The sequence below is a fragment of the Nuphar pumila genome, chromosome 15, assembly GCF_984573655.1.
Source record: "Nuphar pumila chromosome 15, dmNupPumi1.hap1.1, whole genome shotgun sequence".
Classification (NCBI taxonomy): Eukaryota; Viridiplantae; Streptophyta; class Magnoliopsida; order Nymphaeales; family Nymphaeaceae; genus Nuphar; species Nuphar pumila.
Window position 1 is genome coordinate 10,797,640 of NC_143263.1, and position 26,882 is coordinate 10,824,521.

Sequence of the window (26,882 nt, forward strand, 5' to 3'; positions counted from 1 at the left end):
CCATGTATGCATCTAACCTTTGCAGAAGTACCTGAGAGTTACCACCTAGGATAATTTATGGTAATCTCAATTCTCCTAACTCCGATGACTGGGGAAGCCGAGTCTTTTGCTCGTGGAATAGTTGTTAACAACCTGTCTATCGGAGTCTTTGTACCATCCATCATCTCCCTTGATGAATCGTGAAGGTTGAATGGGCACGACGGGGGTTTCTTAACCGCCACCCCATTCTCCATGCTCTGGTCTGCTAGACTCACTCGAGCATCTTGCCTATGAAGGCGAATTGTCACCATTTATGTAATCTCAACATTGTGCTATATGCACGCTTCGAAGTTGCCACAACCTCATCATCCAAACATCGTAACACTAATGTGACGTATTTGTCCAAAAGTACGACCATACCTGCCTAAAGGTACGACTATGATGAGAGGGTAATTATTTAATATGTTGCAATTCATTTAGTTCAACTTGGCATACATTGCTCTTTGAGCATTTGGCCTATAGTGGCGAACATGATTATTTTCACTTATTTAGATCCAAACAGGAAACTGAGACAAGACCCAACTCGGTCTGGTTTGGTCAACCGAGTGGAGTTGACCTGACTCGATATGGACAGACCTGGATCGAGTCAGTCTAGGTCAGACTTGACCCAGTCTGGTTCACACCTAGGCCGGTTCGGTTCGATTCGATACGATCGACTGAATTATTATCATTATTTTTTTACTTGGTTTGGTTTGGGTCGCACCCAGACCGACCTAAGACTCGCTGGACCCGAGACCGAGTCAGTTCTGCCAACTCGTTTCAGGTTTAAGGGAGAAGGGGCACAGACTCTTCCCGTCCTCCCTGTTGTGGGCTACCGACAACCTCTGGTTGCCCCCCCCCCCCCCCTCCTTTCTACAGAGGTTGATGACAACCTTTGGTTGTCATCCCCTCTCTCTCTGTCTCTCTCACTCGGCAACAATGTCGGTAGCCATGGTTGTCGGTTTTGTTGTCTATTTTTTTTACAACTTGTCGACAGCCATGGTTGCCAGCCTTCTAAAAGAAAAAGGAATAAGATGGGGAGGATGAACAGGAACAAAGGGCGTACTTGCCAATGGCTCCTCTCGACGGCATGTTCCGATAACCTCCTCCCACTCTCTATAACTCTCTCTCTCTCTCTCTCTCTATGTTGAGTGGGCAGAGAGGCTCACCATGAGGGCTCTTTATAGAGAGAGTCCTCATAGTGGGTGAGGATAAAACTCATCCCACCTAGCGATCGTGGGGGGCGAGGCTTATCCTCACCCCTCCTACGACGAGAAGGGGGGAAGGCGGTTCCGTAATTGGGGGAATCGTCTTACCATGTTCTCGTATTGGTTTTTCTTTCATTATCTTTTTACCCGACATTGTCGGGTGGTTTTACAATTCTACCACCTTAAAAGAAGATTCGTCTTGAACCTTACATGAAAACAATTATAAAAATTATACACAGATGTCTGATTCGCGCTCCCATGTGGCATCATTTTTTTTAGATGACCCCATCTGACCAATACTAGCGATATATCTTTGTTCAACAACTTTTGCACTTTCGCATCTAAAATTTTTATGGGTTTCTCACTCATGCCTAGTGTTAAAATATGCTATAAATATTTATATATATATAGATTATGACACATACATGAAAAGATGTCACGACTAGGCTTGGATCTTAGGATTCAGACCCAATTTGTTTAGTTTCATTTTAACACATGCTCATTAATGGCATGTATTGTAATTTACACACTTTATGTAATACCCTAATTACACTGTACGTGTATATATTGAATGAAAAGAAACCGCAGACCCTAAATTGGGTTTTCTGCAGCCACCGACGCCTCTCTCCCTTTTTATTCCTCTCTCTCTTGTGATTTACAGTGAAGTACCAGTTTCTAACATGGTATCAGAGCATCAGATCCTTCCTTGAAGATTGTTTCAGCCCCTTCATCCTCTTCTAAGGTATTTTTCTCTTCCTTGAAGATCGTTCCTTTCTTCCCAGCCAATCCTTAATATTGATTTTTTTTCCTCTATTTTATTTCTCTTCTTGTTGTTCCTTTCTTATTTCATACTGTAGCATCTATTTTCTTCTTCTCCTGTTTATTTACCCACGTAATATCAAAACCCATGTTTGCGTGATTTCAAAAATTGAAATCACGTCAAATTTGTTCCTTCCTTTCTTGCCTAAAGAGGTCAGAACTGAATCTGATCTAAACTGAATCTCCATTCTGCCTTGATTGGTTGACAACACTTTATCTTCCTCCCTACCTTGAATTTTCTTCCATTTAGAAAGAAACCACATTGAAGAAAACATGTTGTTTTCATATTAACATATTTTCTTGCCGACTGAATACTCATTTTATTTAGAGAAGTTCTTCTGTACTACATATTCTGTTTTTTTTTTTTGTCTCGGGTATGCAGGCTTAAAAAAAAACAACCGAGTTTTTCTGAAATTCCCTTATCTGTTCTAAAGTTATCTATTCTAAATTCTTAATTCTTATTTTCTGGTCTCTTAAATCTCCTCATTTTCACTTCCCATTGTCTATGGATTTATTCTCCTATTTGCAATCTAGTCTTTCTTCCAACTTTCTCAGTCAGCTCGTGTCTGAGAAACTGAACAATTCCAATTTTTTAACTTGGAAGAGACAAATCATCCCATTCATAAGGAGTCAGGATCTTTCTGGATATTTGGATGGCTTTGTTCTTGTTCATTCAGAGTTCATATCACAAGAAGGCAAGAGTGGGGAGGGTGAAACTTTAATTACTTTTGTTAAAAATCCAGAGTATGTATCCTGGATGAAGCGAGACCAAGCTTTGGTTGCCTACATCACTTCCACTCTATCACAGGAGGTGCTTGTGGCAATCCCAAATGACTGCTCAGCTATGCAGTTATGGCATCGTCTTGTTCAAACATATTCACAAGTTTCTCAGGCTAGAATATTATTTTTAAAGAAAGACTTTCAAATGTTGAGGAAGGATTCCATGACTGTCATAGAGTACTTAAACAAAATGAAGACTATCACAGATCAGTTGGACATTGCGGGTTGCACGATCAGTGACAAAAATATGGTGCAACAGACTTTGAGTGGGCTGGGACCCGATTATCACATGATGGTTACTTCTTTGTTGTGTTTACCAGACTTACCTACATTTGAAGACCTACGTGCTAAGCTCTTACAGTATGAGATGACCTTGAAGGGATTCTCCAAAGGTATTTACAACCCCATTGGAGCACACGATGTTCTTGCCACAGGAGTTACTTATGGTCGATGACATGGCAGGTATGAATCTCGAGAAATGGGAGGTCAAGAGAAGACTGGACAAGGAGCTCATGGAATACTACATACTCTCAGTATGTCTCCTAATCTGCAAAGGCATAGGATAATACCTACTTGTTTTCTCTACAACAAAAGGGGGCACATCAAAGCAAATTGCTGGCATAACACGCAAAATAGAGGAAAACAATTGGAGACAAGAAAAGGTACATATACATTGAAGAATACTGGAGAAGTCAAAGAGTTGTTATTATCTGCCTTGGCTGAATTGAACATCAAACAGAATGATCAGGTACTTGGTATGTTGATTCTGGTGCAGCCACTCATGTCACTGGCGATGCTGGTAAGCTCCTAAACCATGTTCCTTATATTGGTAGAAATAGTAGTGTTACTGGAGATGGGTTTCATCACCATATTTCGCATATTGGAAATTCTGTAATTCCTATGTCCAATTCTTCCCTTGTTCTTTCAAATGTCATTTATGTTCCTGATATTAAGAAAAATATTGTTTCAGTCTCTAAGCTTGTCGATGACATTAATGCTTCAGTTGAATTTACTCCTTCTGTTCATGTTAAGGACCTTCTCACGAGGAAAATGTTCGTTGAAGGAAAATGACTAAGGGAATGTGTATGTGTTCCAAGAGAATCCTTCCTCTAGTGTTCAACCTGTTGATTCCATCTTGAAGCTCACATCATCATCTTCGATTTCTCATGAGAGTGTCCTTAATATTTCTGAATGTATTGAGCCAAACCTTTGGCATGGTCGTCTGGGTCATTGCAGTAGATGTTTTATTGATAAGCTTGCATCAAACAGTCTTATTCCCAAGTCAAGTCTGGATTTAAGCGTCGATAATAAAAAATGTTTTAGTTGTCTTCAGTGTAAGAGTCATGTTCTTTCATTTCATTCCATTAATAAAAGAGCTTCAAGACCATTTAAAATTATATGTTCTGATGTTTGGGGTCCGACTTCAGTTCCTTCCATGTCTGGCACTAGATATTATCTCATTTTTGTTGATAGCTATTCTCGATATACATGGATCTTTTTTATGAAAAGTAAATATGAAACCTTCAAATTGTTTCAGAATTTTCATTCCTTTGTTCAAAATAAATTCTCTGAAAATATTATTTGTTTCCAATGTGATGGAGGGGGTGAGTTATCTTCAAATGACTTTATTAATTTCCTCCAGACAAATGGAATAAGTAAGCAGGTGTCTTGTCCCCATGCACCTCAACAGAATGAAGTTGCTGAACGGAAGCATCGCCATATTGTGGAAAGTGCAATGAGTATGATGCATGATAGTAATCTTCCAGTTACCTTCTGGACAGAGGCCTTTCATACAACAGTCTATTTCATAAACCGATTGCCCATGAATATATTGGAAAACAAATCACCCCATTTCTCTTTATATGATGTGCATCCAAATTATCATGATTTGCGCATATTCGGGTGTGTATGTTATGTTTATGTTGACAGTTCAATGCGACACAAGTTTCAGGATAAGGCCTTACAGTGCAGATTTGTAGGATATGTTGATGATTATAAAGGATACAGATGCTATGATCCTGTGAGCAGGCGCATCAAGATATCTAGAAATGTTGTGTTTGATGAATCAAATTTTGGTCATAAAGTTGACACTCCTGAAATTAAAGTTTATCATCCTTGGTTGAACTCAGATCTCTTTTCTAGTATTGACGGTGTTTGTTCTTCATACTGTAATCAAAGAGATGAGGGAAACATGACTAATGTTGTGCAAAGAATTCAAGAAAGTGTGATCTCTGAGCCATTATTGGCCCCCGAAAGGTATAAAGGCATTGTTTACTCTCGACGTGAGAAGGAGATATTCCCCAGCTCTAATCAAGAGCTGAATTCTCCTTCTGTTTTCATTCAATCATCTGTTCACAGAAGGTCTACCCAACCTCGACATCCTATTGATAGGTGGGTTAGTTATGAGAACTTCACACTGGATTTTCAGCTTTTCTTAACCGCTTTGGGCAAGGAAGATCAACCCACCATATTTCATTAAGCAATAATTTCTAAAAGATGGATTGAAGCTATGAACGAAGAAATGGAGGCTCTTCATGAGTGTGGCACTTGGGATATCATTTCCAGGCCACACAATCGAAATGTGGTTGGTTCAAAGTGATTGTATAAGATAAAGTATAAGCCTGATGGTACTATCGAGCGATACAAGGCTAGACTGGTTGCCAAAGGCTTCACACAAGAGCAAGGACAAGACTGTGATGAGACTTTCAGTTCAGTTGTAAAAATGGGCACTATCCACATCATATTATCATTGCCTGTTGAGCACCAGTGGACTCTCAGTCAACTGGATGTAAAAAATGCATTTCTCTGTGGAACTCTGAAGGAGGAAGTATACATGGAGCAACCCACTGGGTATGCCGAAGGGAATTCCAAAAAATACGTGTGCAAGTTAAAAAGAGCTATATATAGTCTGAAGCAGGCATCTCGATCTTGGTTTGACAGTTTCTCCCTTGAAGTAGAAAAATATGGCTTTAATCGGTCTCTTCTTGATCATTCTCTTTTCATATTCAAATGCAAAGATAGAGTTAACCTGTTATTGATATATGTTGATGACATTATCATTACAGGTAACTCTGATGAACATATTGAACAGGTCAAAGAACTTTTGAACCGTAGATTTAAGAAGAAGAATCTTAGTAAAACCGCGATACTTTCTTGGAGTAGAAGTTGATAGGACTCCTAAAGGCATGACACTCACTCAACATAAGTATACTGTTGATGTTCTTAACAAGGTGGGTATGACAGATTGCAAGCCTCTAAGCACACCCAGTGTACTTTATCAGAAACTCAGTTCCCAAGATGGAGATTTGTACGAAGACCCTACATGATATCGCAGGGTAGTAGGAATGCTTCAGTATCTTACCTTCACTCGGCCTGACATTGTTTATTTGGTCAATCAGGTGTCTCAATTCATGCATGAACCACATATTGGACATATGGAAGTTGTTAAATGCATTCTTCGCTATTTGAAGGGAACTGTTGGAGATGGACTTCTATACAGAAAGAGTATGCATAGCCATCACATGCATGAACTTCTTACTTACACATATGCAGATTGGGCAGAAGATCCAGATGAGCGTAAATCAGTCTCAGGATACTGTATTTTCATTAGTCTAAATCTCGTCTCCTGGAGCAGTAGGAAACAAAAGGCCATAGTCAGGTCGAGCACATAAGCTAAATATAGATCAATGGCAGCTGCTACAACCAAAGTAACATGGGTCAGACACCTCTTGAGAGAAGTTGGAGAATCAATTTCTAAAAGCATTCTCTTGTGTTATAATCAAAGTGCTATCAACGTGTCATTCAATCATATCTACCACAGTCGTGCCAAGCATATTGAAATTGATCAACATTTTGTAAGATAGAAGGTCGAAGAAAAGGAAATTGAACCAGAATACGTTGGGAATGCTGATCAAGTTGCTGACTTGTTTACAAAAGGACTTATCAAGGACAATTTTTGGATGTTAAAAGGCAAGTTGTACAAGTTGTTCATGGTTCAAAACCATGTACAACTTGAGGGAGGGTGAAAAGATGTCACAATTGGGCTTGGATCTCAGGATCCAGACCCAATCTGTTTAGTTTTATTTTAACACGTGCTCATTAATGGCATGTGTTGTAATTTACACACTTTATGTAATACCCTAATTACACTGTATGTGTATATATTGAATGAAAAGAAACCGCAGACCCTAATTTAGATTTTTTGCAGCCACTGACGCCTCTCCCTCTTGTGATTTACAGTAACAATACACATATATACTTTACGTATATATGTCTATGTGTCTATCTACATGTATAAATATATGCATTCCCTTTGTAATACCCACTAGGGGTAAAATAGTTATTTTACTATTTCACGCCACATGTATATTTTTACACTTTCTTTTTCTTTTTTCTTTTTTCTTTTTCCTTTTTCCTTTTTCCTTTTTCCTTGGAAATGCCCCCCTTAAAGGACATTGGAGCCTCCAACGATCACATTTGTGACCGTTGGAAAGGCTCCAACGTCCCTTAGGAGCCCTTTCAAGGGTCCTCTCCTTGTGCCTATAAATAAAGGGGTTTTCTCCATTGTATGTGTGCTTCTTTGAAGCCTTCTTGAGTGAAATATATTTTTTTTCTCCTCTTTTGGGTGTTTTGCCACTTTTATGGTTTTGCTGTAATCTTTCCCATTAGTAGATATTTGTGTATGTTTGTGCTCTCTTGTTTGCTCTTGGAGATTTTGCTCTTATTCGACACTTTATTACATGGTATCAGAGCTTTGGTTGTAAGCTTCATCAGATCCTCTCTTGTCAAGTAATATCTCTCCTCTCTCTTGCTTTCAAACTCTTTTTCTATAAATGGCCAACAAGGATGCCAAAATCAATCTCTCATTTAAATTAAATGGGACCAATTATCGTATGTAGGCGATCGCTATGAAAAATAACCTCAAAGGTAAAAAACTTTGGGGTTATGTTTGTTAGACCATTCTGAAACCACAATTGAAATTAATCAAATTTGAAGGCAATGAGGAAAAGGCATTGAATGGAGAAGAAAAAGAGAAAGTCATTTTTTACTTCTTTTCAAAAATGGAAGATTGAGAAAGTGAGCATGCTAAAATTTTAGCATGGTTCATGAATAATGTTGAATTAAAAATTTATGCAATTCTAGCAAAGTTCAAGAAGGCCAATGAAGCTTGGTTCTTTATGAAAGGCATGTACACTCAAATAGACCTTGCTAGACATTTTTTCCTACAAGAAAAAGTAAGAGAAACCAAGCAAGGTGATATGAGTATTAGATATTATTATAGTGTCCTATCTTCTTTATGGGATGAACTTGTTCTTCTCGAACCACAATAGAAAGGTAGCCTTATTGCCATGAGGCAAGAGCAAATGAAAAAAGAAAGATTTTTTCAATTTATTCATGGGCTTCGTCCCGAATTTGAGCAACTAAGAGGATCCCTCCTTCATAGGGCCTCTACTCCTTTAAGTAGCATTTTGGCCAATTTATGTCAAGAAGAGACTCGTTTGGCCTTGAAAAGAGATGTTGATGAAGTTCATGCCGTGTCTAGACCCGACAACAGTGTAAGACTATATAAACCACCCCATTTTTCAAAATACAATGGTGGTGGAGGAAGAAAAATTATTTGTCATAATTGTAATGAACCGGGCCATATTCGTTCGGATTGTCCCAAGTTCAAGATGAAGGTGGCTTCCGTCGAGGAAATTCCTCCAAACACCAATGAAGATTCAAAGAAAGATGGAGACATAAAGGAGTCCATCGCTCAACTTACCGAAACTCTACAACAATTCATAAAGATGAACTCCTCTGCATCATCCTCTACACCTTCCACTTCCGGTGCCGCCATCTCATCCTTTTCAAGTATGACCTCTGGAATTCTTGACTCGGGTGCCTCCTTTCATATGACTCCCAATGCATCACTTTTATCAAAACCAAGTCTCAATAAACTCAAATAATATGTTTTCACCGCCGATGAAACATCTTTAGATGTTGAAGGCATTGGAAAACTTGAGAAAACTTATGATCAAAACAAAGAATTTTTTGTTCTCAAAATACAAATTATTCCAAAACTTAACCTAAATCTTTTTTTCGTCTCTCAAATTACCGATTTTGAATGTAATGTCTCTTTTTTACCGACCCATTGCTATGTGCAGAATCTTTGGTCCAGGAAGCGGATTAGGCAAGGCCATAGAAGAGGGGATCTTTATTATATGGATTTTTTGTCTTTGCCATCCAAATCTTTTTGTGATCATATTCAATCTAAAGATATTGAGACTTGACGCAAGAGGCTTTGACATCCTAGTATCTCCAAGTTGTATCTCTTTCCTTTCTTGGAAAAAAATTGTAATACAAATACATTTACATGTAATGATTGTATTCTTGGAAAAATTCATTTGCTTCCATATTCGCATAATAATTTTGTGTCAAAAAGACCTTTTAAACTTGTGCATTCCGATGTATGGGGATCGACACTCGTTATATCCAAAGAAGCTTACTCTTACTACGTTGTTTTTATTAATGACTTTAGTAGATATACATGGGTATATATCATTAAAAAAAATCCAATGTCTTCAGTAATTTTAAAGAATTCCATGTTCTCATTCAAAATCAATTTCAAAACATTATAGTCATACTTAGATCCGATTCGAGAGGTGAGTACATGTCTAAAGAATTTCAAAATTACCTCAAATTAAATGGAATCCTACATCAACGATTTTGTCCTAAGATTCCACAAAAAAATAGTCTTGCGGAAAGAAAACATAGACATTTAATTGAAACTACAAGAACACTTCTTATTTCTAAAAATGTTCCTAAGAATTTTTGGGACGAAACTCTTCTTACCGCATCATATCTTATAAATAGTATGTCCTCCTTTTCTTTAAAAAATGTATCACCATTTGAAAATTTATTCAAAATTACTCTAGATTTTAATAGACTAAGGATCTTTGGATGTAAATGCTTTGCGCTTGTTCAAGGATAAGATAAATTATCACCAAAAGCTCTTGAAGGTGTGTTCATCGGCTATGGTGAAAATAAAAAAGGCTATAGGTGCTATAATATACAAAACAATAAACTCTATATGTCAAGAAATGTAAACTTTTTGGAAGAACAAAATGGTTTTGATATTCACACATCTAAAGAAGACATTGATTATTCCTTCTTATTTGACTTAACTCCTAGAACTAAGTCTTAAGATACGATTATTTGCGATAATTCTTGTGATGGCATTTTACATCATAATGATATGCCACAACATGATGATTCTCAAAATGAGAACCTTAATGATATTAATGTTTATACCCGGCGGCTAGGAAATAAACATCAATCTGCCCTTGAAAGATATTCTCAAGATTTCTCTTTAGAAGAACCAGTTGAAGACAATCAACTTAGGAGATCCTCTTGTAACAGTAGGCCACCACAAAAATGTGTGTCTTATAAATTTTTTTTACCTAACTATAGGATTTGTCTCATGTTGATACACTCCTATCATGAGTCAGACTCATTTAAAGAAGCTAAGGATCATCCTCATTGGATTGAAGCTATGAAAATTGAATTAAAGGCTCTTAACAAAGCCCAAACTTGGAGCATTATTCGCTAACCCTTTGAAAAAAAGGCAATTGAGTGTAGATGGGTTTATAAAGTTAAAACCAAATGTGATTGATCTCTAGAAAGATACAAAACTTGGTTGGTTGCAAAAGGCTACGCCCAAAAATATGGGATTGATTGTGAAAAAACATTTGCCCCCATAGCTAGAATAACTAGTGTGCGAACTTTAATTGTCTTAGTTTCTATTAAACAATGGTTAATATATCAACTTGATGTTAAAAATGTTTTTTTAAATGGAACTATATGTGAAGAAGTCCTTATGGATCCTCCGACAGGTCTTGAAATTGGACAAGGAAATATCCTAAAGTTAAACAAAGCTCTTTATGGTCTTAAACAAACACTAAAAGTTTGGTATGATCTCTTTAGCAAAGTAGTTCTCAATAATAGTTTTTCTTCTTGTTATACTGATATTGTTGTTAGCCCAAACCGAGTAATGATGTCGGAGGCAAGCTTCATTTGAGAGAGAACATACCTCTTAAGGGAGTATGCAACTTCAATTCCTAAAAAGTACCTTAGAAAACCAAGATCAAACATATCAAAATTTTCTTTTAAAACATTTTTAATAAAATCAATACCCTTTTTATCATTACCTATGATGATCATGTGATCCACATGTAGAAGCAAAATTGTTATGCATTTATCAGATTTTTAATAAGGTGGAGACTCTAGAAGTGATCAACACCAAGATAAGAGCCAGTGATGACACTCCTTTAGCAGATCTCACTCATTATCGTTAGTTAATTGTGTCACTAACATATTTATCTATTACCAGACCCGATATTTCTCATGCGGTTCATAGTGCAAGCCAATTTTAGACTGCCCCTTCTACCATTCACATGGCCACAGTTATGAGGATTATCAGATATTTGAAAAGCACCATAACTAAAGGATTATTCTTACCCTCCTATTCACCTTTTACTTTACTTGCTTATACTGAGTCTGATTGGGGAGGTAACCCCGATGATCGTATTTCCATAATAGGTTATTGTGTGCTTCTTGGAGAGTCACTTATTTCATGAAGGTGTAAGAAGCAGCAAAAATTATCTCTCTTCTAGTGAAGCGAAGTATCATGCGATAACCACTACCACCACCGAGATTGTATGGTTAAGAAGTTTGCTTAAAGATATGGTCGTTCCATTCTCAACTCCTTCAAAATTGTGTTGTGACAACAAGAGTTCTATTTACATTGCTAGCCAACACACCTTTTATGAACGAACAAAGCACATAGAGATGGACTGCCATTATGTTCGTGATGAGTTCCTATGAGGCACCATTCAACTTCCATATGTTCCTACCGAATATCAATAGGCGGACTTCTTCACCAAAGCATTACCATCGCCTTGTTTTTACTTCTTAGCAAACTCTCGATGATCTCCCCATGTGTTTGAGGGGGGGGGGGGTTAAAATATGCTATATATATTTATATATATAGATTATGACACATACACATGTATACTTTACATATATATGTCTATGTGTCTATCTACATATATAAATATATGTAGTCTTTTTGTAATACCCATTAGGGGTAAAATAGTTATTTTACTATTTCATGCCATATGTATATTTTTACACTTTCTTTTTCTTTTTTCTTTTTCCTTTTACCTTGAAAATTCCCCCCTTAAAGGACATTGGAGCCTCCAATGGTCACATTTGTGACCGTTGGAAGGGCTCGAACGTCCCTTAGGAGCCCTTCCAAGGGTCCTCTCCTTGTGCCTATAAATAAAGGGGGTTCCCCATTGTATGTGTGCTTCTTTGAAGCCTTCTTGAGTGGAATATATATTTTTCCTCTTCTTTTGGGTGTTTTGGCACTTTTATGTTTTTGTTGTAATCTTGCCCATTAGTGGCTATTTGTGTATGTGCGCATGCTCTCTTGTTTGCTCTTGAAGATTTCGCTCCTCTTATTCGACACTTCATTACAGCTTAGGTCATTCTGGATTTTTAATACTTACTTGACGACATATAATATCTTGGAAGGATCAGGCACATACTTTTGCAACATAGATACATGAAATACGTTATAAAATTTGGACAAGAAAGGCGACAAAGCCAATCGATACGCTATCTCACAAACTCTCGTGAGTATTTGAAAGGGTCCAATATATCTTGTACTCAATTTTTCTCTATGACCAAAACACATTACTCCCTTTAAGGAAGATATCTTCAAGAACACATGACCACCTTGCTCAAATTCCAACTCACGATGTCTCTAGTCCGCATATCTTTTCTGTCGACTTTGCGCTGCCAGTAGACGCTTCCGAATGAATCTGACTTGGTCTGCCATACGCTGCACCAATTCAGGCCCTAACAATCTTCTTTTTTCGATCTCATCCCAACACAAAGGTATTCGACATTGTCGACCGGACAACGCCTCAAAGGGAGTTATACCTATGTTTGTCTAAAAGCTATTGTTGTAAGCAAACTCCATCAGAGGCAAGATCAAAGTTATTGGAAGCTTTTTAGGTAGGTGGGAAGCTCGCTTCCCGAAAACTCGCTTCTGAAACTTCATGGGAATCTCGATTCCCCCATGCTTCTTCTATGCTTTTGACACACATGGTCTATGCTTCCTATATGCTTTTCTCATGTTTCTTTTCATGTATTTTCCCTCACTCTTTCACTCACTTTTCATGTACTTTCTTTAAATTAGTAACCATCTTTGTTAGATTTTAACAAAAATTTAACTCTTTTACTGTAATAAGAATGATCAATTTTATTTTAATTTTTATTTGTTTCTTGTTCGATTCCTATTCAATTACCATATTGCTTCATTTTTTTAATATTTTGCTTTTAAATTGATACTTTGCTTCTCGCTTCCTATAAATTTTAAAATGCTTCGCTTCTCGCTTTTGCTTCCTGTATCGTTTCCTGCTTTCGCTTCCTAGTTTGGCAACCTTGAGCTAAACTGATAGAACAAAATGGTGCAAGATCTTTAATCTCTTGAAAATTCAAAATTTAATGCATTTTAGATTTTTTCCCCTTGCAATATGAATCCACTTCTATGCAAAAGCTCTTTGACCTCAAGGAGCTAAACAAGAAATGTTTGTAGGGCAAGTAGTTAAGGAAGTTGATTGGTGTCTCGAGGAGGATTCAGAATCAATGTGGAATAAGATAGCGGGTGGCATGAGAAAGGTGGCTAAAGAGGTATTGGGTGAGTCTAAAGGCGGTGCACCGCTAGGTAAGGATACATCATGGTGGAACGAGGATGTCAAATTAGTTATTAAGGTTAAAAGAGAGTGTTATAGAAATCTAAGTAAGAGTCGTGATAATGAGAATTTGGAGAAGTGTATGACATCAAAGAAGGAAGCTAAAAAAGTAGTTCAAAACGCGAGGGATGAGGTATATAAGGAGGTTTATGACAAGTTAGATACCAAAGAGGGCGAAAAAGATATTTATAGGCTTGCAAAGATGAGAGATAGGAAATCGAGGGATCTGGGTATGGTTAGATATATCAAAGATAAAACGCAAAGGGTTTTAGTCAAAGATGAGGAGATTAAGAAGAGATGGAAAGATTATTTTGATAAGCTATTTAATGAAAGTTATGCTCAGGATCTTTGAGACTTCTCCATTCTTTTTCATGAGATGAATCGTGACTTCATGCGCAAGATTCAAAAGAAAGAAATTACAGAGGCTTTGAAGAAAATGAAATCAAGAAGAGCAGTTGGCCCAGATGGTATACCTATTGAGGCTTGAAAATGCTTGGGAGAGAAAGATTTAGAATAGTTGACAAATCTTTTTAACAAGATTTGGCAGACAAATAAGATGCTTAATGAGTTAAGGAAGAGTACTTTGGTGCCTCTATATAAGAATAATGGTGATATACAAGATTGCACAAACTATCGTGGTATAAAACTCATGAGTCATAGTATGAAACTTTGGGAGAGGGTGATTGAGTCTAGGTTGAGGAAGATTGTCATGATATCGGATAATCAATTTTGTTTTATGCCTGGAAGATCAACTATGGAAGCTATACATCTTCTTAGACAACTTATTGAGAGAAATAGAGAGAGGAGCAAAGATTTGCATATGTTTTTTATTGATTTGGAGAAGGCATACGATAGAGTACCTAGGGACGTTCTCTGGTGGACAATGATGAAGAAAGATGTTTCTCTCAAGTATATTAGTATAATTAAAGATATGTATGAAAGAGTAGTAACCAATGTCCGCACTTGTGGAGGAGTGACAACCAATTTTCCTATAACGGTTGGGTTACATCAAGGATCTGCTTTAAGCCCTTTCCTATTTGCTATAGTGATGGATGAGCTTACGAGATCAATTCAAGAAAATGTGTTGTGGTGTATGTTGTTTGCTGATGATATTGTTTTGATTGATGAGTCTAGAGCTGGGGTTAATGCTAAGTTAGAATTCTAGAGATAGACATTGGAAGCAAGAGGTTTTAAGTTGAGTAAGAGTAAGACAGAATATATGGAATGTCAGTTTAGTAAGCAACAAAATAGTGATGGGAGTGTAGTGAAACTTGGTGAGCAAGAAATATCGGTGAATGGTTGTTTCAAATATTTGGGATTTATCATTCAAAAGTATAGAGAAATTGATGAAGATGTAAATCATAGGATAAAGGTTGGGTGGATGAAATGGAAAAGTGCAACTGGAGTGTTGTGCGATCGTAGAATGCTATTGTGGTTGAAGGAAAAGTTTTATAGGACGACTATTAGGCCCGCTTTACTATATGATACGGAATGTTGGGCTGTCAAGAGACATCATATTCAAAAAATGAGTGTAGCTGAGATGCGTAGGATTAGATGGATGTGTGAAAATACAATAAAAGATAAGATTCAGAACGAGGAGATACGTAAGAAGGTAAGCGTTAAACCCATTGAAAATAAGATGAGAGAGAATGGTTTACGGTGGTTTGGACATATTCGGCGAAGGCCTAATGATGTTCTAGTTAGAAGGATGGAGAAATGAGAAAATACATTAGTTAAAAGAGGTCGGGGTAGGCCTAAGAAGACATGGATGGAGATGATAGGAAAGGATATGAATGCTTTAAACCTCACCGAGGACATGACATTGGATAGAAATGTTTGGAGAAGGATTCATGTGGAAGACCCAGAATGATTTTCTTTTTTGGTTCATATCGCCGACCCAGTTGTTTTGGGATGAAGGCATAGTTGTTGTATTCTCCTTGTACCTTCCAACAATAGTTTGAGTACTTGTTTGTGCATTTACCTCTTGGACACACTATTTTAAAAATTATGAAGGATGATTCGTTAACATTAGGAAAGTTGTTTGTGCCTTTGTGGTGAAAACACCATCCATCAGTCAGGAATGCTTTCCTTATGTGTCCAATAATTTTTTTTAATATTTCTGATGCTTCATTTATTTCTCGCATTGCTCAGTTGCTGCCACTTGTCAGGATATCTGTCTCTTGCTATGTACCACTTCTGTGCACTAAATTTTTTATAGAATTGTATTGTCAGTTTTTCAACCATTTCAACACCTGCTTGTTGGCATTCCCACATTTCACGTGCTTTCATAAATGTTCAGAGAGAGAGACAATGTGACACATCTTATTTCATGTTTGGTGTAAGTGGTTATTTGTGAGTCCGGATTGTCTGTTCGACTGCGCTCTAGGTGGCCAAAGATCAACAGATTATAGTTACTTGAACTGTTGACAACTGTGTAAAAAGGAGTTATCTTGTTAATAATTTTAATAGCTGCCATCTCTGATCTTTTAATCCCATTATGCTCATAGAGTCTTTGTTTTGTTATCATAAAATACTCTGATGGAGAAATTTAGAATTGACAGTTTGCTTTCTTAGTGTCTAGAATGCTTTGTCATACAAAAGAAGTTACGCCATGACCTTTACTAATCTTTTTTATTACTGATGCTGTAATATCACATTTCATCTTGGCTAACTGTCCTACAATTTTTTGAATACTTTATGATTAATCACCTCTTATTCTTGCACGTGCACACTTGAGAGAAAGAAATTAAGGACAAGAAAGAACTCATGAACACCACACACCAAAGGGTGTTGTGATCAGAGTTACTGGAAGCGCCTAGGTAAGTGGGAAAGCACGCTTAGGAAGCGCGATGTGGGGAAGCACGCTTCGGAAGCGCGAAATGTCGCGCTTCCGAAATGCGCGAGAAAGCACCATTTTTTTAATGGGAAGCGTCCCATCACGCTTCCCCTGCACTTCCCTCTCGCTTCCTAGGTCGCTTCCGAGACGATTCCCGATTTGCTCTTAAGTGGTCCCACGCTTTCCGCTTCCTAAAATTTTGAAAGTGCCTCGTTTCTCGCTCCCGCTTCCTCAACCGGGAATCATGGGCAAGATATCATTCCACGAGTCACTATATTCTAAAGTGCATACTTGCAACATATATTTCAGGGTCCGAATGGTTTGTTTTTTACTATCTGTCTGTCTCAGGGTGGAATATTGTATTCATTTTTAACTGTCTCTTAGAAACTCTGCCAGAATCATGAAGCAAGCTTGGAGTCTCTATCTAAAATAATTGAATCGGGTACTCCATAAAGTCTAATTATCTCTCTTATGAAGAGTTGGGTTAATTGGTCACAAGTGTGAGTCGTCATGCAAGCTAAAAAGTTTTAAAGTGTTTCTTATTTTAAATAACATAGGGATCAGATCCATTCAAACCCAACCCAATAAAACCATATGATTGTAATGTTTTAAACTCATTCAAATTGAAATAGCAATCAAAATGAACCCAATCCAAATCCATATGCATTAGAATTGGGCTTCATAATAGGGTTTTGGATTGGATTTGAATTTAAAATCCAAATCCAAATCACAAAATATACATATATGTAATATATATATATATAATGGATTGAGTTGAATCCAAATGGACCCAACCCAATCCAAAACAAAATCTAAATCACACACACTATACCGCCATCGAGAGGGGGTTACCTTCTATGTGTGGGTTTTCAAAATCCTGGAACCACCCCACCTCCCTTCTCTTCTTCTTCACTCTCTCAGTGCCCTCACCCCTTCTCCATGCGCTCTTCCTCTCTCTGGTGTCCCGACTAAGCCCCCAGCCACCGCAAGTAAAACCTCCAAATTCAATTCAATTCTTCTTCTTCTTATTATTATTACTCTAGCTTTTTCAGCAAGCTGGGGGCGGGCCAACAAGGCCACTAGCCCTCCCTGCCCTTTTGTGTATCACGGTGGCGCATCTAGTGTTGTCGTCTCCCTCGAGTTCCTGGGGAAAGTGGCGGTAGCCGCTGCTGCAATTACTATTGGTCTAGCCGAAGGAAGGCTCACCAAAGGCAACCTGAACTTAGGGTGCCTTCGCCACCCTCCGCCATCTTCTTCTTCCTTCCTCTTCTTTCACCCTCTGTCTGGCACCCCACAGCCTATGTTCGGAAGGAGCAGAGATCCTTCTACTTCTCTGGTTCACGATAGCATAGTAGCATCATCGTTGACCCCTATTATTCTGGCAGCCCACGACAACAGCCGCTATGGCTGCTATCGTCTGGCACTCACTCAAGCAAGGCTCGGGTCCCCTGTGGTGCGGTAGGGGCTCTTCTGCAATGGGCCACTCTATTTTTCTTGCAACAGTAGCAGTTGCTACTACTGCCCCTTAGTTGAGACACCCAGAGCTAGGGTGGCTTGCGCTACCTTGAGCTTAGGGTGCTACCTAGGTTGGTGGGGGATTGAGCCCCACCAACCACCCTTAGTGTCGGGGCTGGTCGGAGGCTGGCCATAACCTCGGCACCCTAAAGTTTAGGGCTCGGCTCGAGCTCAACCGAGCGAAGCCCTCTCTTGATTTTTTTGAGCTCAGCTCGAGCTCAACCGATCTCGGCTCGATTGAGCCCCAGTCGAGCCAAGCACCCTCCATCCCTTTCTTTAGTTATTGGAGCTTGGCTCAAGCTCAACCGAACCAGGCTCGAGCTCAACGAAGCCCAACTCGGTCAAGCCCTAGCTGAGCCAAGCCTTCCCGTGTTTTTTTTGCAGTGTCGGCTCGGCTAAAACTGAACCAAGCTCAGTTAAGCCCCCTCTAGCTGAGCCCTGTTAGTGAGCTTGAACCGATCCTAACTCAGTTTGAGCCAGCTCAATTCGATGGTAACCAAGCCAGCCTGGTTCAAACCTTGATTGAGCCTAACTTGGCTCAACCAAGTCGAGCCTAGATAGGTTCACTTCGCAATCGATCCAACTCAATTCATTCTTAGCCAAGCCAACTCAGTTTAACCAAAACCAAGCTCAGCTCAGCTCAGCTCAGCTCAGTTCGACTCAACCCAACTAAGCCTGACTCGGTTCTACCTAACACGACTTAGTCTGGTTAACTCGAAATCGGTTCGGGTTCAACCCCAGTGCTGCCATAGTTGCCACCTCCATCAAAAATATGGTTTTTAATCATCGCTCTTGTCGGAGTTTCACAAGAATCTTTTTTTAACACTTCGAACTCGCACAATCTATGAATTTTCGTACCTCTGGCATGAATATCGAGGCACGAGAAAGTTGTCACTTATGCGTAAATTCATTAAAAGGTCATACTTTTTTCGAAGTAGGAAAAATACACGGGATGATCATGGTGAAATCCTAATATAAGTATTTTCTATTTACGACAAATACACACACACACACACACACACACACACACACACATATATATATATATATATATATATATATATATATATATATATATATATATATACAATTTATTTCAGTACACAAATTTGTGTACTCTTGCTTTATTTAAATTGTGCATGTATTAATTGACGATGGCAATTTTATAGACGTTGCTTTCTTAATTTATGTGTGCATTTGTTTATGTACATAGTTTTGCGTACACTTGCTTTATTTAAATTATATGCATATTTATTTATGATGCCATTTATGCGGATGCTGTTTTCTTTAAATTATACATGCATTTATTTATGTATGCAGTTTTTTGTACGCTTTATTAAATTATGTGTGATTTACTTTAAGTACACACATTTTAACATGTGTATGCATGCTTTAATGCTCTTTTTAAAAATTACGTATGAGATTTTATGCTCGCATGCATCATACATTCTTAATTATTGAACTTTATAAAACATTAACCCTGTGTGGTTCGAACATCAAAAGATTGTTCAAAAAATGAATAAGTTTGATATGTTTCAGAAATATGAACCAAATCTATTTTTGAACGAGAAAATGTGAAACTTCAATTACGTGAACTTCGATCGCACATACATCAAGTTTCCTGATATGTATATGGGAATAACTTAGGTCTACCTAGACTTGAGGATCGGGATATCGTTTTGAAAAATGCTAATTTCCTAGAATACTCCTGTTGATTTAAAAAAATAAAAGCATTAATCTTTTATGAAAACCGGATTGTTTATGTGTACTATAAGACATGAGACATGTTGATGAATGAGGTGAGGTTTATAACAAACCTCGTAGTGCAATAATACACCATCCTATAAAAAAATTACATGTAAATTCAGAGATCGCATTCACAAGCAAAATGATTTATCGGTTTCAAGACCTGAGTGAATGAGGTTACAATAATAAAGAACTTGAAAACCTACCCTAAACTGGTAGATAATGCCTACCCTAGCAAAGCATATACCAAATGTAGTAAACCCCCTCAATAATAAAAGATTGTTGTTGGAGTGTGGAGCATGTTTCCTACCTGAATATAAATCTATATTTTATACAAAACCAACTTCGTAGTAAGTTGGCAAATGGTCGGCCCCCTATTCGTAAGGTGGCGGTTCGAAGGCGTTAAGCTTAGAGACGGGTTTTTTGGGAGGGTAATTCTATAATTTTATCCTAGACTTCTTGTTATACTCAACAGTACTGGTAGACTTATTGTAAAACTCAAAGGCTCCTATTTAAAAGAAGCAATTCAACTCTTGTATTGTATCCCAATTAATAAGGAAGAAGGCTCTCGTGGACATAGGCAATTCTTGTCGAACCACGTAAAATCTTTATTTTCATGTGATTATTTTTTCTCCTGCTTTTTTTCATGCTTGTCTCTTTGATCCATGGGTCGAAGCTTCATTCCCTAACAAATTGTGCCACCAACACACCAAATTCAATTGACACAATCTGACTAAACCAAGATGATGAATCATACCACCGAGGTGGTATCCCATGTGGTAAGTGGGGTCCAGTGTCAAGCTGAAGGCCCAGGATTGAATCCCTCTGCCACATGGGCCGGCTGTTGTTCAGGTAGGGGTCCGCCTAACCCCAGCCCAAACCATGATCGAGAGCTTGAAGTTTCCATTTTTGCATGTCCCAAACATTTCACGAACTTGAATCAGATAGCGTAGTACGCTTCCTTGCACATTATACCAAGTGCCTCCAGGAGGACGGGCATCATGGTCATGGACTACTTAAAAGAGGAAGTTAAAGGTCTCCACTCTTGAGACATTGGCACAGCAAAATAAAATGAAAATCAACCAAACAATTTCTAGAGAACAGATGTCATCCAATACAGACCACATGGCTGATATGCATGACCACAGATCGGGTTATGAGAGCTCTTCTGTCCAGGAGAAGGCAACTGTATTCTTTCCATTTCTCTTTTTTTCCACCAAGATTATCTGCTTCATATCTTTTGACACCGTTAACCAGTTAGCTACCATTCTGTTTTGGTCTTTTGGATGCCTAAATTTGTTCAAATGTTTATAGATCATCACAAGAAAAAAAGAAGCTTCTGAAGCGAGATCACTAGATTGATGACGTTTTTGTTTCTTTTTCAAATCATATTTAACCAGGCATGGTCTTCCTTACATTATGTGAATTACCAGGAAAAGAAGTAATAACTGTTATACTTGACACACAGCAAGGGAGTGAGAGAAACTCCAATATGTGATCTTGATCGGCTGCCTTATCTGGTCACTGGTTTTTGACGAGGTATTACTTGAGCTGCCATGAGTGCCACTTTGATTGGCTCTGATGAAGGATGACCCTGTGCCTGCATGACTTCATGGATTCTCTTCACGTCATTCACAAGCCTACCTGCTAGGAGACCATGTATGATCCTCTCAAACTCATCCACTCGCAAGCTTTTCTTATTACCCTCAACAATCCCCAGGGCTTCCAGGGCTTTCTTTTTCATGCCTGCTCTTGCATACATGTCGCAGAGGCTTATGTTAACCTTGAAAGGGGCCTTCCCCTTCTCACCAATCTTATTCAAGATCTGCTCTGCTTCATCAACCAGCTGCAGCTTGCCTAGCCAATCAACCAAGACCGTATAGGTGGCAACCCCAGGTTCAAAACCATCTTTCTCCAGATCCATCAGCAAGGCCAATGCCTTGTCTAGCAAGTTCTTACTTTCATAAGCTGCTATCATGCTGGCAGTGCACCTATCGTCAGGCTTGTGACCCGCTTTGATCATAAAATCAAAGTTGTTCCTGGCCTGATCAGGGTCACCCGCTTGCCCATATGCCTCAACAAGTAATGTACACGATTCCAAATCAGGTTGAAAACCAGCGAACTGCATTGTATTAACAATTCTTTGAGCTCCATCAACATGACCACGCTGAGCAAAGGACCTCAGCAGCTCCATGTATATCTCCTTAGTAGGTTTTATATCCCTTGCCTCCATTTCCCTCATGAGAGCTTCTCCAGACTTTGGTTGTCCAGCACTTACATAAGCCATGATCATAGAGTTGTATGCCTTTGCATCCGGACGGAAACCATGGCTTCTTATGTCCTCAAATGCTGCTTTGGCACGGTCAAGATTGCCTGCTTTGCTGTACATATGAATCAATATTGTGTGCGTCAGAATGTCTGGAGTAATCCCTTTTGCCATCATTTTCTGAAGAATCCTTTCAGCATCTTCTACACGGTTTTCCCTTGCATGGCCATCTATTAGCTTTAAGTAGTCACGAATGTCAGACTCAAAGGACTGGTCGCTCAATATCAGTTCAGCCACCTGTAATCAGATAAGATATTAACAAGTTAAACATAAAAAAGGGAATTAAGTCGTTAACACAAAACACAAATGCAACATTGAAGCATCTACTCTGTAAAACCAACTAAATAAGAAAAAAAGCGCTTATGTGAAAAATAATCCTTTCAAACCTTTCCCTTTTCCCTATAATATAACCTTGAAGTACTAATTCTATTCAGATCATATAAAAATATAAATAAATACAGTTTCAAGTCAAAAGCAAAAGCATGAATGTGGAAAAAGAGCAGCTAAAAACTTCATGCCAAGTCTTTACATAAAGATGCAAGCTTTTTATTGACTCAAAATCACCACTAACATCAATATTGCCTTAATATGCTGTTCAGGCTACTGGTTTGACATGAATACAATATGACAAAAAAGGACTAGTTTTGTGCCTCTATGTAGGCTTCGCAAAGCTTTTCATTGCTGCTACCTTATGTCTAAGATTACCACCAAGTTTATCTCACCACCTGGGATCATCTTAAAGCCCTAGATGACCACAATGAAACATCTAAGCATGATTTCAACTACCAAAATTTTCACCAAAACATACCATTTCAACAGAAAATGGAAGATGAGAGAAATTGAATTCCAGAGCTCCTGATACCAGCCCTCTACTTTAATTAAATAAGGTTCAAGGGCTTCAAAAATCAACAACCCACAATCTACCAAATTTTCAAGAATAAGAAAAAATCATATTTTTATGTCGAAAAAATATGATCCAAGGTGCGCTTCGTAGCAAAAAATGTGTTGAACACATCTCTGAGGCCAGATTGAGTGGGATACAACTTGCACCCATGATTTCACAACTAGATCGTATAGTATTAAAACTCTCTCTCTCTCTCTCTCTCTCTCTCTCTCTCTCTTTCTCTCTCTCTCTCTCTCACACACACACACACACACACACATATTGTTGGGGTGTGTGGCCATAATCCGCACATCTCGGCATATCCACAAACAGGGGCCCGTTCATGGATATGCTTGGGCAGTTTTGAAAACTGTTTTTTTTTAAGAAAGCTTTATTTTCTAACTGTTTGCTTTTGCCCATTCCAAGAATCTCTCGCTGAGCTTATCTGCAAAAGCTAAGCCAAAGGAAAACCGAGAGATGCAATCTATAAATAGAGACATGCTCAGCAGTCATGTGTGTGTGAAAAAACCGAAAGTGAGCCTCTCGAAGCAAACCTTAAAAACCCTAACCTATCAGATTCTCTTTCTCGACCTACTCTCTTCTGCTGCTGCGTGCTTCTGCTGTGTCATCCATTGTATATATGGGAGCTTCTGTAGTGGTACACACTTGATTTACATAGATCTAAGCTCCAAATGCAAAATCCAACCTTTGGATCATGATTAACATGTTCTATTTACTATTTCCATAGGTCAAAGTTGACTGAAAATGTTCTATACCTTTTCTAGACCACCCTTATTTTCATGAATTGTGAGCTATTGATTTTCAGTCTCAAAAATAGGATCATATGATGTATTAGACATGATGAAACCTTTTTAACATAGTAAATACACCATGTTAAACACATTTTTGCGGTTAGATCTACCATTTGGTCACTAGATCCATACAAACAAGAGTGTGTACCACCGTATGGTATCATGGTACAGACCACCTTATATTGTCCCTATATATACATATATATAAGTTGAAGTGTTACGGGTACAGGTTTTAACAATCAGGAAAGGGAGCAGCTAATGAACATTTAGAGGGAACTTTTCACATCGATAAAAATTTTTAGAGGAATGAATGGCGAAACATGTGTTCTATGATTTACATTATGTGGCAGTAGAATAGGGTTTGGTTATTTCTTATGAGTGTAGCCACAGTATCAATGCCCTTTGCTTAACTATAAAATTCCTCCAATACAAAACTATTAGAAACATCCAATTTCAAATCTGACTCATAAGAATTGTGAATTGTGAATTGTGAATTGTGTAGTTGTACATCACATTGTTGTTAGTTTAGGTTGTCAGACATTGTGACATGGGACCAGCTAAGATAAAGAGTTATGGCTAACATGTCATAAGATGCCCAAAAATGAAGCTAGAATATCGTTGTGAATTGCACTTAAGTACAGTGAATTAATGTTGGTGCATATGTTAATTGGATCAAATAAAGAATATATGAAAATAAAATCTGGTAGATGAAAGCTAAAATAATACCATTCAACTACATATTCTGCAATTTATAGCTAGAAAAATAAATTACAGGGTAAAGTATTTTTAAATTGTCAAGGAAAAAGTGACAATGATAGCATTATTAGAAAAAATCATGATGTGGGATTGATTACATAAAAGTAATCACGTATCAGGCATATCACTGATGTTCTTAGTGTGACGGCACATGCAATTTTGTGTTGAACATGAGAATATCTATGTAACTTTCAATAAAATATCAAACAAATTTGCTCACACAGACAGACATGAACATGCATACACAACTCAAGCTTGAAAATTACTTACATCTCAGCAAACAAAGAGCAGTATGAGTTCAAAAAATACAGTAACACAACATCCTTATGCTAGATCAGTCATAATGTGCTGGTCTTCATGTTCAAAAGATGTGCCAAAGGCTACCAATACTGACCCAATGTGAGCAAGAGTCTTAGTGTTGTGGGAGGAAACTCCTAAATACATGAGTGTCCACTAGCATATCGTTGGGAATTGAATGGGTAAATCACAGATCTCGTTCTCAGTTTTTCTTGGCAACGGAAGATCTAGCATTAAATTGAATTAATAATATTTAAATCTGAGCTCATGATTTTGTCATGTTCTTTGAATTCCTAGCAATCTAAAAATCTCTAGAAATTGAAAATATCGCCAAAATTTATGACTGTTCATGAATACACAGTTGATAAGATGTACGCATTTAATAACATCATTCAGGATACACATTGAAGGCTTTGGAACATAATCAAGCATATATATCCAAAAATTTCACTGTGAATTCAAACTCTAGTAGTGGGAAGGTAGCAAGGGAGAATCAGGGAGGGAGGGATAAAATCAACATAACACTAAGAAAAACCGAAATGGCCCACATTGGTCTCGATTTAGAATTACTGACCTTGAAGTAGAGTGCGGGATTACGTTCCTTCAACTTATCCAGTAAAGCCAACCAATCCACCTTCCCTGGTTCAAGAAGTTCTGCCCACTCTGCCAACAAAGCTGATGGATCCTCGGTGTCCGACAATGACAGTATATTCTGCGTAACCGGTTTACATTTTCCAGTTATCAACTTGGGTTCTTCCAGAGTGATCACCTACTCAGCCTGGCGTAGCCTCTCTGCAACATCGCCCCATTCGGGGTATGACATATCCAGTCAATATATTCGATACTTGATCTTCCCAAGTCTCTGTGGCAATAAAACCGGAGGAGGGTACGTTTTCTCACCAGAGGCACCAACACCGTCATCCGATGATTCAATTAACTGAGCGTCGGCAGCATCAGATTCTACCTTGAGACGCTCCAAGCTTCGGTAGAAGTCACGTTCGGAGAATTTCTCTTCCGCCCATTTGAGTCTCATCTCCCTTAGCATGTCCCCCCTCACTCCCGCCTCCCTCGCGAACCGGCACATCTCCTTGACGTCCTCCGACTGCAAACACTTCTTCATCTCCTCTCTCTTCCTCGCCTTCCTCATGTCTTCCTGTATGAGGTTGCTCACCTCCCAGACGGTCGCCCACAAGTCATGGCTGAGGTCGTCGTGGGATTGAACTCCTCCCATGGCCAAGGCAGAAGCGGAAGGATCCGAGACCATGTGTTCGATCGAACCCTGCTCGAACTCGACGACAACCCTCTGGATTATGACAATCAGCATCCTGTTGATGGTGTCCTTGTTGCAATCTGGGTAGGCCTCGGAGACCTTTTCTCGCATGATGGAGACGAATCTGGAGAGGAATTCGTTCATGGTGCCCTCTTCTTCTTCTTCTTCCCCTCCTTGATGGTCTTCATCTTCGCGCTGCAGATATTGCAGAGAGTGCGCTCGTCGTATCGACCTGGATAGAGGAGGAGAAGATGATAGAAACGGGGAATTGTTGGGTATCCATCGGTGAATCTCAGCAAGACTGCAAGACGATGGTGAGGAAGCTCTTTGATGTCCTTGTAATGACGTAACTCTGGATCATCAGCACATACAGCTTTGATCTTATCATCCTTCTCACCCTGTAAACAAGCACAAGATATATGAGTGCAATGGCACTAGTGGCCTACGAGACTACGACTTGTAAGGGATCAGCCATACAGGACCAGCCTACAAAAACCAGCAGAAGAAGTCATTACCTGAAATGGTTAGGAATTCATACTTCATACAACGTCAAGAAGATGCCAGCATAAAAAATACAGGCAAAACTCCAAAAGTATAGATATTTAAAGTAAGATGAAATCATGCCTGATGAATCATAGGCATTAATCAGAGCACCTAAGAAACAGCCAGGCAATACAGGCTCCTGTGCAAGTAAAATTGATTAATTTCAAATCTGAAACTAAATGCAGTTACTTTTACACCCAGATGAAGTGAGCTTGCTTGAAAGAAATTACCTGCATCAATATTAGCACATCCATTGGATCACTATCTTCAC

General features: G+C 38.5%; 1 protein-coding gene and 1 pseudogene across 2 annotated transcripts in view; both read right to left on the reverse strand.

Annotated features, from left to right (window-relative positions):
- LOC149814466 (acyl carrier protein 2, mitochondrial-like) overlaps positions 1-26,882 on the reverse strand; it is a 54,201-nt gene that overhangs the window by 19,117 nt on the left and 8,202 nt on the right. The window lies entirely within an intron of this gene.
- Positions 21,163-26,865, reverse strand: LOC149814468 (uncharacterized; annotated as a pseudogene). Its single transcript, XR_016428026.1, has 5 exons — positions 26,842-26,865; positions 26,693-26,750; positions 26,515-26,554; positions 25,373-26,420; positions 21,163-22,287 (listed from the first exon to the last, which is right to left on the reverse strand). The product of XR_016428026.1 is annotated as an uncharacterized LOC149814468 (transcript).